The 16,028-nt window shown below is 35.7% G+C and overlaps 2 protein-coding genes across 10 annotated transcripts in view; one reads left to right on the plus strand and one right to left on the minus strand.

The window, feature by feature from the left end:
* The window catches only part of csnk1g1 (casein kinase 1, gamma 1), a 55,921-nt gene extending 55,149 nt beyond the window's left edge, over positions 1 to 772 (minus strand). For 3 of the 6 annotated variants that reach the window (XM_051899334.1, XM_051899332.1, XM_051899329.1), the window contains exon 1: positions 576 to 771. The gene's annotated coding sequence lies outside the window, so the exon portion shown is untranslated. Of the gene's footprint in view, positions 1 to 168; positions 228 to 575 lie in introns of all 6 variants that reach the window. The other 3 variants (XM_051899333.1, XM_051899331.1, XM_051899330.1) reach the window with 2 other exon arrangements.
* Positions 773 to 3,749: 2,977 nt separating this feature from the next.
* pacsin3 (protein kinase C and casein kinase substrate in neurons 3) overlaps positions 3,750 to 16,028 on the plus strand; it is a 53,484-nt gene continuing 41,205 nt past the window's right edge. Inside the window, exons 1-3 of one of the 4 annotated variants that reach the window (XM_051901690.1) lie at positions 3,751 to 3,910; positions 4,023 to 4,144; positions 15,273 to 15,338. The gene's annotated coding sequence lies outside the window, so the exon portion shown is untranslated. Of the gene's footprint in view, positions 4,145 to 15,272; positions 15,339 to 16,028 lie in introns of all 4 variants that reach the window. The other 3 variants (XM_051901693.1, XM_051901694.1, XM_051901692.1) reach the window with 3 other exon arrangements.

The following is a 16,028-nucleotide window of genomic DNA, read 5'->3' on the forward strand; positions in this document are numbered from 1 at the left end:
AGTAAAGACAAAAGCCTTCAAAAAAATTGTAGTAGTAATAGTAAATAAAAAGAAACATGTAAACATAAAAACTTTAAATATTAAACAACACCTGTATCCGTATATTTAATCTAATAAAATAAACGTAAACAAAAATAGAAACTAAATAAATAAATAAAGCAGTCTCACGACATTGAATGAGCTTTCCTCCTGCTGCGGGCCAGAAACCTGTGTTCAATGTTCAGTCCCTTAACAGGAAGGAGAAACACGATATTTCACAAATCACCTGCCAGCTGTCTATAGCACCAATATATTTAACTAATTTCTTGATAATCAATCGAGCAGGTCAGATATCGATCCATATCACATCCATGGAGTTATTCATTTCTGTCGCTAATATGAGCCACAAGGCGAGTCGTGATGCGCAGTTATTGTTCAAACACTGAATACAGATCACAGCCTCAATCGATCAGTCAAGATTACCGTTCATTTTAAGCAGGATTACCGGTCAGCTAACCAATATGAACTAATGGAGCTAACAGCCTGACAAACACCTTTAGCTCGTTAGCTATAGCAGCCTTATTTCTTTCACTCACTTCCACGATGAACTTCGCCAGAGGCTTCAGGGGGGAGATGGATACTGAGATACCAGCGTCTGTAGATTATATGACACCTTTTCTGAATAAAATCAGTGTTGATATCCCGCTACCCGCTTTTCCTCCTTTCTTTACTGTTCCTGCAAGTAACGTGAACCTTTCGCTGTCGCCAATGACTTCCGCTCTCGGACTCTAAGGAGATTTCAAAACAAAAGTCCCTGCGATCACTAGGGTCATTCCTGTTGGGCAGTAAATTTTGAATTTTGTAACGTTTAAACAGCCGATATACCCGTATTGTCGTTTCTATATATAAAAAATTATACCAGACTTTCAGATATATGCTGTGGTTAAGCACTTTTTAAAAATAGCTTGATTATTTACACAGTGGTAATGAACAGGATGCTTAACAGGATGAAATGAAGCGCTAAAGTGATGGATTGAGATTTTACTCTAGGTTGTTAACATGAAATCATCGAACATTTTATGAAATTTTGATAATATCATTTCTGCACGATTTTTGTAATTTTGTCTAACGGGGTGAGATAAAATGATAACAAGTGACATAAACGTGACAAAAATTACAGAATTCATAAAATCTGTTGCTAAATAGCCAGTGTTTGCTCTGCCAAAAACAAATCTTATTTTGGACTAATTGAATATCAATATCCTGTCATAATCTCATATCAATTATCTCTTGTTATTAGCAGCACTGGAGTTTAAATCACTGAGACATTAAATGAAGAGACCCAAACTTTACAGACTTTTATTGGTGTTTTATATAGGCGCCTCTACAAGTTATTATGTTGTGTGTAGCACCTCCTGGTGGATAAATAAATATTAAGAAATGGTACATATGAATAAACAATTCAACATATTTATTTAATGAGATTTAAAACATACCTATTTCAAATTCTGAAATTTAATTAATGCATATAATTTGGTTATTTTTACATCTGTTTATATGTGATTTATGCTATATTGATTTTACTAAACTGTACTAAACTTTTTTATTATTCGAACACTTTATTTTCATTCAGTACTATATCTTTCAATTGCTAATTAATTGTGGACACGTTTTTGTTCTGCAAATGGCAGGTCAGGTTTTCATGTGTATTAAACGTTATAGATTTATTACATAATTAATTGCAAATATAGGGCTACGTTTTAATTACTAATCACAATATTTATTGGCCAAAAACTATGTTTTTATATATTTGCATGTTACATTTTTTGCAGTTTCATGTATTTTGTTTCATGTTTTATATGAGATTTAATATTGAAATTGTTCTGAAAATTAATAGGCTGTTAATAGCAGGTTCTGTTGTGCCAAATTACCCCCATATGTGACAACATGCCCCCACTGTGTGTGTGTGTGTGTGTGTGTGTGTGTGTGTGTGTGTGTGTATAATTGCAATTAGTTATTATAACTTAAAATTTAGCGTTTTTTTTGTTGTTGAGATAACTCAAATATATATATATATATATATATATATATATATATATATATCCAAATTGACTAAAATTAAAATTTTAAGGCAGAGCAAACACTTACTTTTTAACTTGAAACAACACAATTTTAAAGACCCCCTGTAGTCAATAATTTTATCCCTTAAAACTCATCTTTGATCACCAAAGTGACATATTTAAAAATTTTTCCTGTGACAAAAAAAATTCTTCATGCCTTAAAATAGCCTGAATGTAACTACACCCTTGCTTTATTTAATATACACGGATCTATGAATATGCTAATTAGCCCCGCCTCCACTCACTCGCACGAGCTCAGAGATCCACTCAGTTTACTACTGAGGTAAACGCTGCATAACAGTATCATCAGTGGAGAAAGGCATATAGTTCACGATAACATCGTAATATACATCATACACCCGCTACATTGCTAAATCTACCCGATTTTTCATATCAACAGAAAAATATACCGGGATATATTCTCTTGAGACTCCCCTGCTTCAGAGCGGTCATGGTTAATGATATGCTAAAGCACGTTGACATGATTGGTTACAAGGTAGTTTGTGATGTCACAAACACCAGTGATTTCAATCGCTGCAGTTTTAAAGAGAAAATACTCAGCAATGGTCAATCGAACCAATGCGTCTCGATCCAATGCGTCTCGATCGCCTCCAGGTGGCTGGAAGCAGTATAGGTCATAAACCCCGCCCTCTCCATGAAATGTAATGGGACGCGAGACAAACTAAACAATCAATTTACACTTTAAACATTTTTTTTTCCAAAGACGGTTTCTGTCATTTTAGGCAGTTTTTTTTTTCACCCTGGTGTTAATTCAAGTGTTCGTTCTTTAAATAAGTTTGTTTTTAGTTAGGTATTTGATGCTATAAAACGGGGGTAAGAGTAAGACGTCATGATTGACAGCTTCTCTGTGTGAAGTAGTCACCGAGGCACCAACGGACTTTTTTATGGATCTTCGCGAGGTAACTTTAATTTCTACATTTCCATAACTGTTTATTTCACACCGAAATAATGAGTTGTTTTGAGTTTGGGCGGGACCTTGATATCGCGGCTCCACTTCGTGCTCACTACTGCGCAGACTCGGGCTCCAAATTCATTATGCGCAGACTCGAGACTCAAGATGTCAGCGCCATATTGGCACACTGGCGGCTTCAGTTACTACAATGGAAGAGAGTGAAGGTGCGTCGTCCATATTTTTTTACAGTCTATGATTTGAACATGGTTTGTCTTAAAGCGCATAAAAAACACCACATAGACAGTGCTTCTTAATGGACTGTACAGGGCAATAGTTTTTTCAATAGCTTTTAGACTATAGAGCTTCTGTTTAATAATATAACTTGAAGAGACGATGGTTCTAACCATAGCCGTTAAATATGAATAAATATGTTTTTCAACGGCTCTGGTTCTAACCGTCTTCAGTTAGTTCTGATGATAAATGACAGCGAAACAAGAGAATATCCTCTTCTCAGTCTACAGAGGGCGCTGTTGCTCTTATTATTACTGTATAGTGATTGTAAAACTCTCAATTATTATTTTTTTATCTTTAGTACTTTAAGAATCGCATTGTTTTGTAATATTTACTCAGCTCAGAAAATGCAAGTATATAAAACCCCACGAGTGCAAATACTAAAATATTCCGCCGTTTGCTCTACTTTGAACCTGAAAGGGTTAACCCGTGTAATTGGATCAATGGGCATAATGCGGAGCCCCAGCATCTAATTTCATCCATGAAGACTCCTCATACACGCCTGCTGCTGCTACTGCTGGAATAAATGTTAAGAGTTAATGTTGACGATGAGCCTGTTTTCTAAAAACGACCTGTTGGAAGTGTTTCTCCATGATCCTGCCTCTTGGTAAATGTTTATGGGAGATATTATTTCGCCGCTTGGTTGCCATGGCAGAAAGGGAAGGTGTCTGAGTGGTGTCAACTTTATTCACATGGCGCTTTTCTCGCTCTGAACGCAGTCTGCATGTAAATGTGCTGGAGATAAACAGCTTCACATCGCATTGAGGAACTCCGGGAGAGTTTGACGACGTGGGACATCGAGTGCATAACTGTTTTCGCCTGGATAAGATCAAAACAACGAGTAAGTGGATTTCGATATTTGACTAGGTTACTGTGTGTGTTTCTCTATGGCGATTAATGGGACACATCTTTGTCTGAACTATGTCTGTGAAGGGTTTAATTTGTCCAGGTCATTGTACAATAAAGAGATGAACAAGTCAGCGACAAGTTTTGTAACGTATTTATCTAACGGAAAATGCGTAAGCCTGTTCGAAGTTCGTCCAACATCCGTTTCCTTTGACACTGAAGTCACACAAATGCCTTGAAATTTGATGAGGCTTCACCCTTTGCTATTAGAAGAAAGGGCTAATGTCTGCAGACTGCTGATATTACCTGTATTGTAATTAAAATATGGGCACATTGGGCCTGTTGATTTTTAAAAAATTAACTCTTAAAATACAGTTTTCATTAGTTTAATTTCTCTATTAACAGTGTCCAGACTGTTAGTAGACAGGAGAAGCTAGTACTTTATATATTTATAAATATTATTTTCACTTTTTCTTTTTTCTTTTTTTTTAACATAATGTGTGTATTTTATTAAACATGCTCTTCACTCTCTCTTAATAAAATGTATACTCGCTTTAAAAAACGTTGTTGGGTTAGAAAATTGTTTGTGTGGGAAATAATGGGGCATTTTCACGATAAATATTGACTTTTTACTAATTGTTTAGATCATCATACTGTAGTTTTTAATTGATACATAATTTTAAAAAGTCTGGGGCAAGGTTAAAATGCTGAATTGACAAGAAGCGAAATAAATGAAGGTATGAAAACAAAGTTTCCATGTGACCTTCATATAACAAAAAGCTGAAATTGTTAGATTTAATAAAAATCAACCCATGGGACATAAAAATGGGACTTCAAAAGCTAAAGAGACACCCAAATACAATTACAAATCTGAATATATATATAGTCATTTATTTTAAATATAAACTGGGATTTGAAGCACTGTTTGTGCTGGCAGTGTCAACCAGGATCAAGGTTCAGTAGAAATCATTTGTTTTGTCTTCTCACACCAGATTGCAGATGAATGGGGAATGGCCTGTTAGAATATTTTTCTAGAGCTGCGTGTATAAAATACAGTATTTTAGCAATTCAGCTACGTCTCCTTTTGAAACAAATCCTCATTTTAGTTCATACTCTATCAGTATGTTATAGACCTTAATGGTTAGTTAGACTACTAGAGCAAAGGAATGATCATGGCGCAAGTTGCTTTGGATAAAAAGTATCTGCAAAATGTCAAAGTGCAGTAAGAGTTAAATCAGAGATTAGACTGAGTTTAGTTACTGTGCTGTTTTGAATCAGGGCCAAGGGCTTCGTGCTCTTTAGTAATTAGGGTTTCAACGCTTTTAAGCGAAGAGAGTTGAATTGCAGATCCGTGAGCGCTCTAGTGATCCAATTCCGTTTTCTTTGTTGTTTTCCCATGAATTCTTATGCTTAGATATTTTTATGTTGTGTTTTATTGCTTAATTCAATCATGGGAACCCTTCATCGATCTTAAAGGAATAGTTCACCAGAAAATGAAAATTATCCCATGATTTCACCCTCAAAGCCATCCTAGGTGTATATGACTTTCTTCTTTCAGCCAAACACAATCAGAGTTATATTAAAGTCCCCCTGTGGTGAAAATCAAGTTTTTATATGTCTACGTGGTGTTTTTAATATACTTTAAGACAAGCCATGTGCAAATTCATAAGTCAACAAGATTGCGGAGTATTTTTTCCTTAAAACTGCAGTGAAAAACAGACATACTCAAACTCGCTGGTGTTTCTTACGTCACAAACTACCTTGTAACCAATCACATCAATGTACCGGCAGGCTTTAGCATATCATTCATTACTATGCTGCGAAGTAGGGGAGTCTCAAGAGAAGCCAGGTTATCTTGGTATATTTTTCTGTTGATATGAAAAATCGGGTACATTTAGCAATATAGCAGGTGAATTATGTATGATGTATGTTATGATGTTATGATGAACTATATGCCTTTCTCCACTGACATTCTGAGTTGTTTAAAGCATATTGATTTTCAGAAGGCAGCTGTCTGACTCTGATGTGGCGAACAGGAATATGGTTTGTGTAACGTTAGCAACACATTATTAGCTGTTTGGTAACGTAGTCAAGCAAAAGGCTATCATCATATCATATCATATTAATTACCATTATGTGTCTGACGTTATAGAGAGATCTTCCTCTTCTTCTGAATCAGTTTCTGGTTCAAACATATATGGCTGAATTAAACCAGTATTTCCACTTGCCATTGTGTATCGTTTACTACAGTTGTGGATCAGGTATTCTGAGCTGGTGTGAGTGAGTGGAGGCGGGGCTAATTTGCGTATTCATGGGTCCGCGTATACTAAATGAAGCAAGGGTGTAGAGTTACATTCAAGCTATTTTAAGTCACGAATACATTTTTTTTTTTTCCACAGGAAAAAATGTTTGAATATGTCCTTTTGGTGATCAAAGATGACTTATTATTGAAATTATTGACTACAGGGGGACTTTAAAGGGTTAGTTCACCCAAAAATGAAAATGATGTCATTTATTACTACACCCCTAAGACCTTCGTTCATCTTCGGAACACAAATTAAGATATTTTTGATGAAATCCAATAGCTCAGTGAGGCCTTTATTGAGAGCAAAGTCACGAACCTCTCAAGATCGATAAAGGTACTAAAAACATATTTAAAACAGTTCATGTGAGTACAGTGAATGTTACAGTGCCTTAATGTTATGAAGCGACGAGAATTCTTTTTGTGCCCCCAAAAAAACAAAATAACGACTTTTCAACAATATCTAGTGATGGCCGATTTCAAAACACTGCTTCATGAAGCTTCAGAGCTTTACAAATCTTTTGTTTCGAATCAGTTATTCGGATCGTGTATCAAACTGCTGAAATCACGTGACTTTTGTGCTCCGAACCACTGATTCGAACAAAAGATTCATAAAGCTTTCAAAGCCGTGTTTTGAAATCAGCCATCACACAAAGGTCTTACGGGAACGACATGAGGGTGAGTAACTAATAAATGACATTGTTTTTATTTTTGGGTGAACTAACCCTTTAAATAATATCCTGGCTCTTTCCAGCTTAGAAATGGCATTGAACAGTGTTCAAGATTTTGAAGCCCAAAAAAGTGCATCCATCCATCTTAACAGTAATCCATAAGACTCCAGTGGGTTAATAAAGGCCTTCTGAAGTGAAGGGTTTTTGTAAGAGAAATATTAATATTTAAAACTTTATAACTATAAACTAGTATAATCACTGGCTTCCGGCAATGGCTGTACACACGTTCACGAGAGAGTCGAGATCCAGCAGAAGGGTGACCTCTGACCCGACATAACTCAAGCTCCTCTTTTCTTATATCGAAATCCTCTGACATTTTTATTTAAAACTTCTCATTTTAGACCTTTAATTCGTGACTGGCATTTTGTTTGGATCTGTCTACGCTTACGTCATATGTTGGGTCAGAGGTCACCCTCTCTCTCGTGAACGTGCATACAGCCGTTGCCAGAAGCCAGTGATTATAGTTTATAAAGTTTTAAATATAGATATTTTTCCTTTTATGATGCTCTTTTTGAAGCTTCAAAAAGTATTCAATTCCATTACAAAGCTGGGAAGAGCCAGGATATTATTTAATATAACTCTGATTGTGTTCGGCTGAAAGAAGAATGTCATACACCTGGCTTGAGGGTGAGTAAATTATGAGATAATTTTCATTTTTGGGTGAACTATCCCTTTAAGCCGGGTGCACACTGTACTATTTATAATAGTCCTTTACGACTGTTGCTTGTCAGACTGTAAGAACATGATCCCCTCAGTTGTCATTATTGTCACACTGTATGGCAGTCAAGACGCATTAAACACGGACCCACGCAAGAAGACTCATCCAGAGATTTACATCATCAATCGTAACATTTGCTGACGGTGAGCTGCATTTACATGTGGGATAGAAATGGTGGCTATCAAACAAAAACATCTCTACCATTAATTTTGATTATGGCTTCTCTTGAAGATGAAGACGTGTGTGGAGCAGGTGGTGGTTTGTTGTTGTCACACTAATTTTGTCATCAAGTTCTGCGCTCCTGTTGGTTTTTGATTTGACGGTCGTCGTAGGAGAAGTCACACTGCAGGACTGTACGTCAAAACTTCTACCACTGCCAGAATTTCGTTGGTGGTAGAATTTGATCACAATAGTCATTAATCAGCTGTCTGTGAACATGTCAAACTAGCGATCAAAGACTACGTTCAGACTGTCAGTCCAAATCCGATTATTTGTGTATCTGATTGGAATGTGATCTAAAATTATTAACTGTTCACATTTAACTGTTCAGATCCGATTTGTGTGTCCATGCCGCTCTTTCGTTTTCTGGAATATCTGCATTGGTTTCTATGGCAATGACATTGCGTTGATAGGTATACGCCAAAAACAACAACAACGGCAACATGGAGGGGTTTGCAATACAGATGTTGTCTTATTTACATCATGACAATGTGTATCCGCCACGCTGGACTACTGTGTCTTCTGAGGCAGCGGAAGAAACGTAGGAGGCTGGGATGAGCGGCTTTAGTTTATTCTGTACTGTCGTCTCCACTGGTTTCAAAACATGTCTCCGTTACATTGTCATTTTCTACTTGTCCGACACTTCAACACAACCTTGTTTCTGCAGCGACTTTCAGCATGTTTCCTATAACAATGTCTGATGTTTACGTTTTAAATGGCGTGAGAAAGTCACATAAACCACGCGAAATCCGATCAGAGCAGTCAGACTGAAATTGATTTCCAGAAATGTTTTTTTGCTGTTCACACATGCTAAATCTGATCGGATTTGGACTGACAGTCTGAACGTAGCCTTAGATTTTGGCCCAGGATCAGTGGAATCTTTTAGGATTCTCATTTTTTTTTTTTTTCTCAGATGGCCAAATCTTGGCCAGAATCGTACAGTGTGAACCCGGCATTAGACTAAACTCACTGGGGCAAACGTAGGAAACTATCTCTGTTGTTGTGCGTGGTGCTGGAGGACATTGGGTGGAGAACAAAACTGCCTTTGTTTTCTTCATGCCTACACAGAGTGCACTGAGCCTTCGAGAGCAGGGCTTTATTGAGCTGTCCTCAAGCCAAATTCAGGATTCTTTGACAGATCAGTGTTCCCGGGAAGATGTTTGGGAGGAAGGAAAATGTGTGGTTTTAAGTGAAAGATGAACACAAAGTTGCCTGATCTTGTGGTGACATTTTGGTCTAAATAGACCTTCTGAAAATTTGCATTATGCCTTTGAAGAAATGTTATGGGTTCAATACAAGCTATTTGCTGTCTAAACATGCAGAAAAAATATTAAAAAGGAAATGATATCATAGAGAGAACCCCTCATCTAAGGTCATTTTACCATTTTCTGTCAAAGGTTAGACTAGTTCGGGTTGTAAAATTTTGTCTTGCGACGACTGCTAAATGTGATCTTTATGAATTGATAAAGCTTTGTAAAAACTAAATTATAGTGCATATATTATAAAGTTGGTAGTTTCCCTTTACTGCATTGCCAATAATGGTCACCAGATTATATTGGATTACATTTTTTTTAATTTTTTTTTTTTATTATCTTTGGAATTAAATGTTTAGATATTCAAAGACTTGGTAAAAGTATATAGTTTTGCAGCTGTCAAAGCAGAAACGAAAGCTGCTGCTATCTGTATCCTTTTCTGTTATCTTTGGGTGCGTTCATATGTAAATTGCTTGAGCTTATTTCCCAACATTAGATCAAAAGTTTAGAAAAAGCCCATACATTTACTCATCCATAGACCCTTCTCTTGAAGAAATCAGAAAAGTGGTTGAAAAGTGGACAAAAGAGATCAAAACACCAGGGGCCTCATTTATAACCATTGCGTACACACAAAACAGGCCCTGAAAGAGGCGTACGCCAGTTCCTACGCATAAGTTGTGATTTATAAAAACAAACTTGATGGGAAAATTTGCTCACCTCCATGCAAACTCTGACCCATGCGTACGAACGTTTTGGAGACAGAGCAGTTTGGCGACACCGATGGTGAGCTGAGGGACTGACGGCAGATGAAGGAAAACCACTTTAAATCCTAATCATAAATACAGTGCATGTTCACAATAACAGTTTAAATAAATAAAAGAATGATTTAAACTCTCGTGGAAACTCACGTTTTCATTTTGAAAACATTTACATTTAATATTACACTTTCACTAATGGCGATAAGCACTGAAATTACATTACGCAGTCATTACGGAGAAGTTAAACAAAAATGATATGAATTTAGATAGTAGATGTGCTACTTTCGATCACTTTTCCTGTGACACGCTGTTTTAATGACAGCGAGGAGCGCTAGGAGCACAATAATTCCTTTTTAAAATACTTTGTCAGTGACACGTCGAGACAGACAATTGTATTTACACTGCAATAAATGAGTAGGCCTATCTGTTTCCACTAAAAATAGCCTATAAACTTTCTAAAAGATATGTTCACCTTATCAGCAAAACTGCATAAATTTGATTCAAATTGTTTAAAACAATTAAAATACTATTTGGTCAGTGGAAATGAATGAATTAACTCTATTCTAAAACCTTTATCTGAAGTATTTTATACAATTTTGTTTTTATGGATATTTTGATATATATATTCTAAAACAGTAGTGTATTGCACAAATGGCATTTATAGTCCATATCTAATATTTTCCAGTGTCTTGTACCTTTGACGGTGTTAACCATGGTGTCGCGTGGATGGGAACATGCATGTAAATGAAATGCAGATGAGGTTATGCATAGTAAAACTAGGCGTTGTAAGCTCCATATGTGGTGATTTCGGGGAGGAGACAGGGTGGAGATGCACGTACGCACAATCTTCCGCTGACTGGGATTTATAAAAGGATTTGTGCGCAGGTTCTGGCGTACGCATGATTTTATAAATCTGAATTTTTTTTTGTGTGTACGCAGAATCTAGCTTTTAGGATGAAATCTACGCAAAGTTTTATAAATGAGGCCCCAGGTGTAAACGGGAATGTGTCTTATTCATCTACTTGTCATCCGATCGACCAAATCGCATCTTAATACCAAGTGTAAACAGGGCTTAAGATATTGGCATCAGTGTCGGCCATCAAAAAAAAAAATCCATATCGGCCAATCACTAATTGTAATCTGTATTAGGCGATTACTTTTCTTTTTAATATGCAGCGAGTCTTCTCACAGACTTTCTGAAACGTGCTTCAAGAAGAACGTTCACTTCAATCAGTTTGCTTTTGTCAGTCATCCATTTATGAAATTAGGCCATGGTTCCCTGTAAAATAATCCACTGCTACTGTCAGTTCAGTCCTGCTGCCCTGGACACGTGCCACGAGCTCTAACAGTGGGCCTTTTCACGTTTGCTAGTGCTTCCAAATCTGTTGTTTCATAGTCCAATCATTTCATGCAACAGTTTGGCTCTAAATATTTTGAAGAAGAGCAGCAATTACCCAGTTCAGCTTTATTCGTCCAATGAAGATGTGAATATACTAGACCTAAACTAGCTGGCTGGGGCGAGCGGAGCCTTGTTTGGTTCAGTAGGAGTGTTTGAGGCAGGCGAGGGCCTGATGAGGTGAGCGGCCGTGTGCTCGGGGTCTAATTAGAGCAGCGTGCCTGAACCTGACAGCACACAGGAATGTGCTATATGTCAGGGGTGATGTCACATTCCAAACGTGTGCTCTACAGATGTTCACAGTCGTAATTAATGGACGTGTAGTGTTTTCAGCTCATGTTGTGCATTGTAGTTAAATATATAAATATGTTATATATTATGTATAATTATAAATTATCATCAAATTAAATTAATCAGACATATCCAACACTCTATACACGCCTTGGCAATAGAATCGCCAGTGGCTAGTTAATTTTTTAGTTTACTCACCAGACTCATATACGAATATATATATATATATATATATATATATATATATATATATATTATATTATATATATATTATATTATATATATATATATATATATATATATATATATATATATAAATATAATATATATGTGTGTGTGTGTGTGTGTGTATATATGTGTATGTATATGTATATATGTGTGTATGATTCCACCAAATCAGCTTATTTTTGTAAAATGGCACAACTTTTTAAATTAAGATACAGTATACAGTCATATGTGATATCTGAAAGTACACTCTTAACATCAGTTAAAAACATTGTGTCCACTTTGAAAATCGCTGGGATCATATTATCTATATTATCATATTATCACTGAACCATATTTTGATGGATTGTGTTAGTTTGAAATCTGTTAGAACTCTTTATTTTTACTGTTGACTTTTATGAAAAGATTTTTAATGAAGTAAGGCCTGATTTAGTTTTAGAATTTTTATCTAAGATCAAATTTAAAAACCTAATTTAATTTTTTTTTCCTAAAAAAAAAAAAAAAAAAAAAAAAAAAAAAAAAAAATCTCCATGAATATAGCCGAGGTAGCTCGCATGGTGTTAAATCATAAACAAACAAACTTAACATCAGTCAATCAAGCATTATATTATGATAGAACTAGTGATCGACTGATATTGATTTATTTTAGAACCGATACCAATACCGATAATTTGTGTGTTTATGTGCCCGATAACCGATATGCAGAACCGATATTTATTTACTGTTATACTTCTGTTTTTGACACGATTACAACACCACTGAACTGAACAAACCATTTTATTTATAACAATCACTCCCTCCTTGCATAGAAAACAAAACAAATCTTATTTATACACCAATAAATAGAGGGGTCTCAAAGTGCAAAAAATAAAAAAATACATTGGTACTAAACTGTTTTTGTTAAATTAGTAGTCTTTCATGTTAATTTTAATCTTCATATTACAAAAATAATTGTATTTATAAAAAGCATCAGCAGCAACACTAATGTTAACTATAAGCAAAATAAATGTAGAATGTCTAATGTTTTCAAATGGAGAAAATAAATTAAAGACAGGAGTCAACTTTGCAGAAATGTAATACTTCATTTTAAACTACAGTTTTAGTAGATTTATAAGCTGTTTAATAGGCTAAAAGTAAAGAGTGAAGAATAATTTGCTGGATGTTAAATAACTGAATAATATTCTCTGGAATATTGGAATATAACAAACAAAACATTGTATTTTATTGCATTTCTCAACTGGTATGTTATATCAGAATTATTAATAATGTTTTTGTCGTTCTAGATTATGAAATATCTGCTGACAAAGCGCTGTTTATCTATGCATTTACACAGAACTATACTTAAACTGCGATCGCTCGTGGAGATAATAATTAATTTCCAAAGAGTTGCATTCACTTGGATGTTTATTAGCGAATTAATGGTTATATAGTAAATGTTTATATAATTACGGTGTTTTAAACAAGTGAATCTTGTTAAAAGTTACATGCGGTCGGTGGCCGTGCTGTAGCATTTCCTGAGCATCAATCCGCTGAGTGAACAGCAAAATGCAGACGACTTCACGAGACTAATGATGAGCATAGACAACAGAGAGAGAATTAAATTCAGCGCTTTTATTTCCAACATGTGCTCAGTCATGGCTGTATTATTTAATTCAAGCAAAGTTACATTTATTGGGACAGGACATGACGGATTATCTTACGTGGCTCCGTGAGCTTGTCTCCATTTTTTTAGAGACAAGCTGCATAAACTAGCTACATTTCAGGCATTTATGTAACCCATCTAATTTGTGCATTAATGGCTGTTATGTTAAATAAAGTTTACTAATTACAGCAAAGCAGGTAAGTATACTTTACATGTGCACGCCATTGTCTCGTCTCCCCTCAGATGCGCTGTAATGGCGATCCTGTGCGCAATTCTCAAAACACCCACAAGATGGCGGCGTTTATCGGTAAATCCAATATTACAAAACCGATATCCGATTATGGTAAAATGCTTAAATATCGGGGAAAATATCGGTAAATCGATATATATCGGTCGATCTCTAGATAGAACTTAAGTAATTAGAACTAAAACTTGGTGTATGAATGCACATTTGTCATTTAAACTGAACTTAGGACTTGTGGTGGTGCTTAAAACTTTGTTGGTCATTCAGTGTTTCTGAATAATTTACAAAAATAATTTACAATAATACTGATATGATAATAATAATTCTACTCCTAACAACAATATAAAACGAACTAAGGATTGATGAGCTGCTGGGTTAATAAAAATTAATCACGTTGTCTGCATTCACTTGAACTGATTTGAGGAAATACATCAAAGAATATCATTTACATGTAGCTCGTCAAATCAGATGAATTGAAATTAATTGAAGTGCGCTTTACGGATCACTTAACAATGAGCGAAAATCTCAAGAGCTCAGTCAGAGTGTTCGGCAACAAATCTGCAACATGGTACTATTTCAAAATGTCAGTGTTTCCAAATATGTTTGTTTTAAAAATTTTATTTATTTTTTAGGGATGTCAATTTAACGCATTAATCTAATTAAGTAGTTATGGGGAAAAATAACGCATTAAAATTACTTATGCAATTAAAGCATCCGCCCTGCCCCCGGACCTACATTGTTCATCTTACATTTCAGAAAGTTAAATGTTTTATGGATCACATTTATTATATGCTGCTGTTCACCACCAAAAATATTGATTTGGCCTACAGTATTGTTGGTAAAAGTTATATTAATATTTTATTAAAAAAAAAAAAAAAAAAAGTAGTGGAATTACTATTCTAGATGTGAACATCTGGTTATGTGTGGGTGGATTATTCTCTACATAAACAGTCTCTTTTTGTTAGTGACGTATTAAGTTGTTTATTGTAAGTGCATTACTATATTTTTGTTTCTGAGGTAATCATCCATAGAGCTTAACTCATAATGAACCCGGAACATTCCTTGCATAAGGTGTTGACTTTTGACTAGGTCAGGTTTGAGGCCAGTAGCACATAGCCGAGGTGTTTTCCAGTGTCCTCATGATTGCCTCTTCAGGTCTTCTATGTGTGGCATTTCACTCTTCATATCAGAATGTGCCACCTTTGAGTGCCTGGGTTTATATTAACCTGCTGCTTTCTTTACTGTACTGCCATCTTAAGTGGACCAGGAGACCCTTTCAGCTGCTTACATCTTCTCTGGCTTACTAAAACCTGTCAAAAGCCTAACATCTCCTTCCTCTCACAGGGCCAACGAAGAGGCCGTGTCTTTGGGCAAAGAACCACTAATTTCTAAAATTCTCCTTTGCTTTTGGTAAGTTCCTCATTTTACACTTGCATCTATCTGATTTTGCAAATGTTACGCTGCATTTCCATATGTCTATGCCATGTGTGAATTACTGTGCATGTCTTTTAGTGGTCGACCAATATGGGGTTTTCAATAATTAACATTGACATCTTGATGTCTGGTTAATATTATGCCAAATAAGACAAATTTCTAATATGAAAATTTATTTTACACAAGATTTACTCAAAGCTTTATATATTGGCAAGGCTGTCGGTAGATTTTTGAACTGACACAATAGTGAAATCCCTCTTCAGCTTTACTGTATATTGCAATGCGCTAATCTCAAAATGGCAAAATATTATGCGATTTAATCAGTGTGGCTGGCCGAAATATAGGTCAGTAATGTCTTTACAATTTTAGACCATTTGAATTGCATGATTTCCCTCATGGGAATAAGCTGCTGTTTTATTGTCTATCTGCCGTTTATTTTCCCCTATACACGTTGGTGGCCGGTTGCAGAGGAGTAAGATCCTGTTGGAAAGAATGCCCTTGTTGGAAAGAGTATGCCTAGATTAATGGGCATTTTTGGAGTTGAAATATTGTAGACGCTCTGTTGTCTTGTATACATTAATCAGATTAATGACTGCGAGTTTCCAGCGGGGCTTATGAGAGCTTCCACCCCTCCTTCCCGTGGCCTCATTCTGCTCAGACGGAAGC

Source organism: Ctenopharyngodon idella, chromosome 7, assembly GCF_019924925.1.
Source record: "Ctenopharyngodon idella isolate HZGC_01 chromosome 7, HZGC01, whole genome shotgun sequence".
Classification (NCBI taxonomy): Eukaryota; Metazoa; Chordata; class Actinopteri; order Cypriniformes; family Xenocyprididae; genus Ctenopharyngodon; species Ctenopharyngodon idella.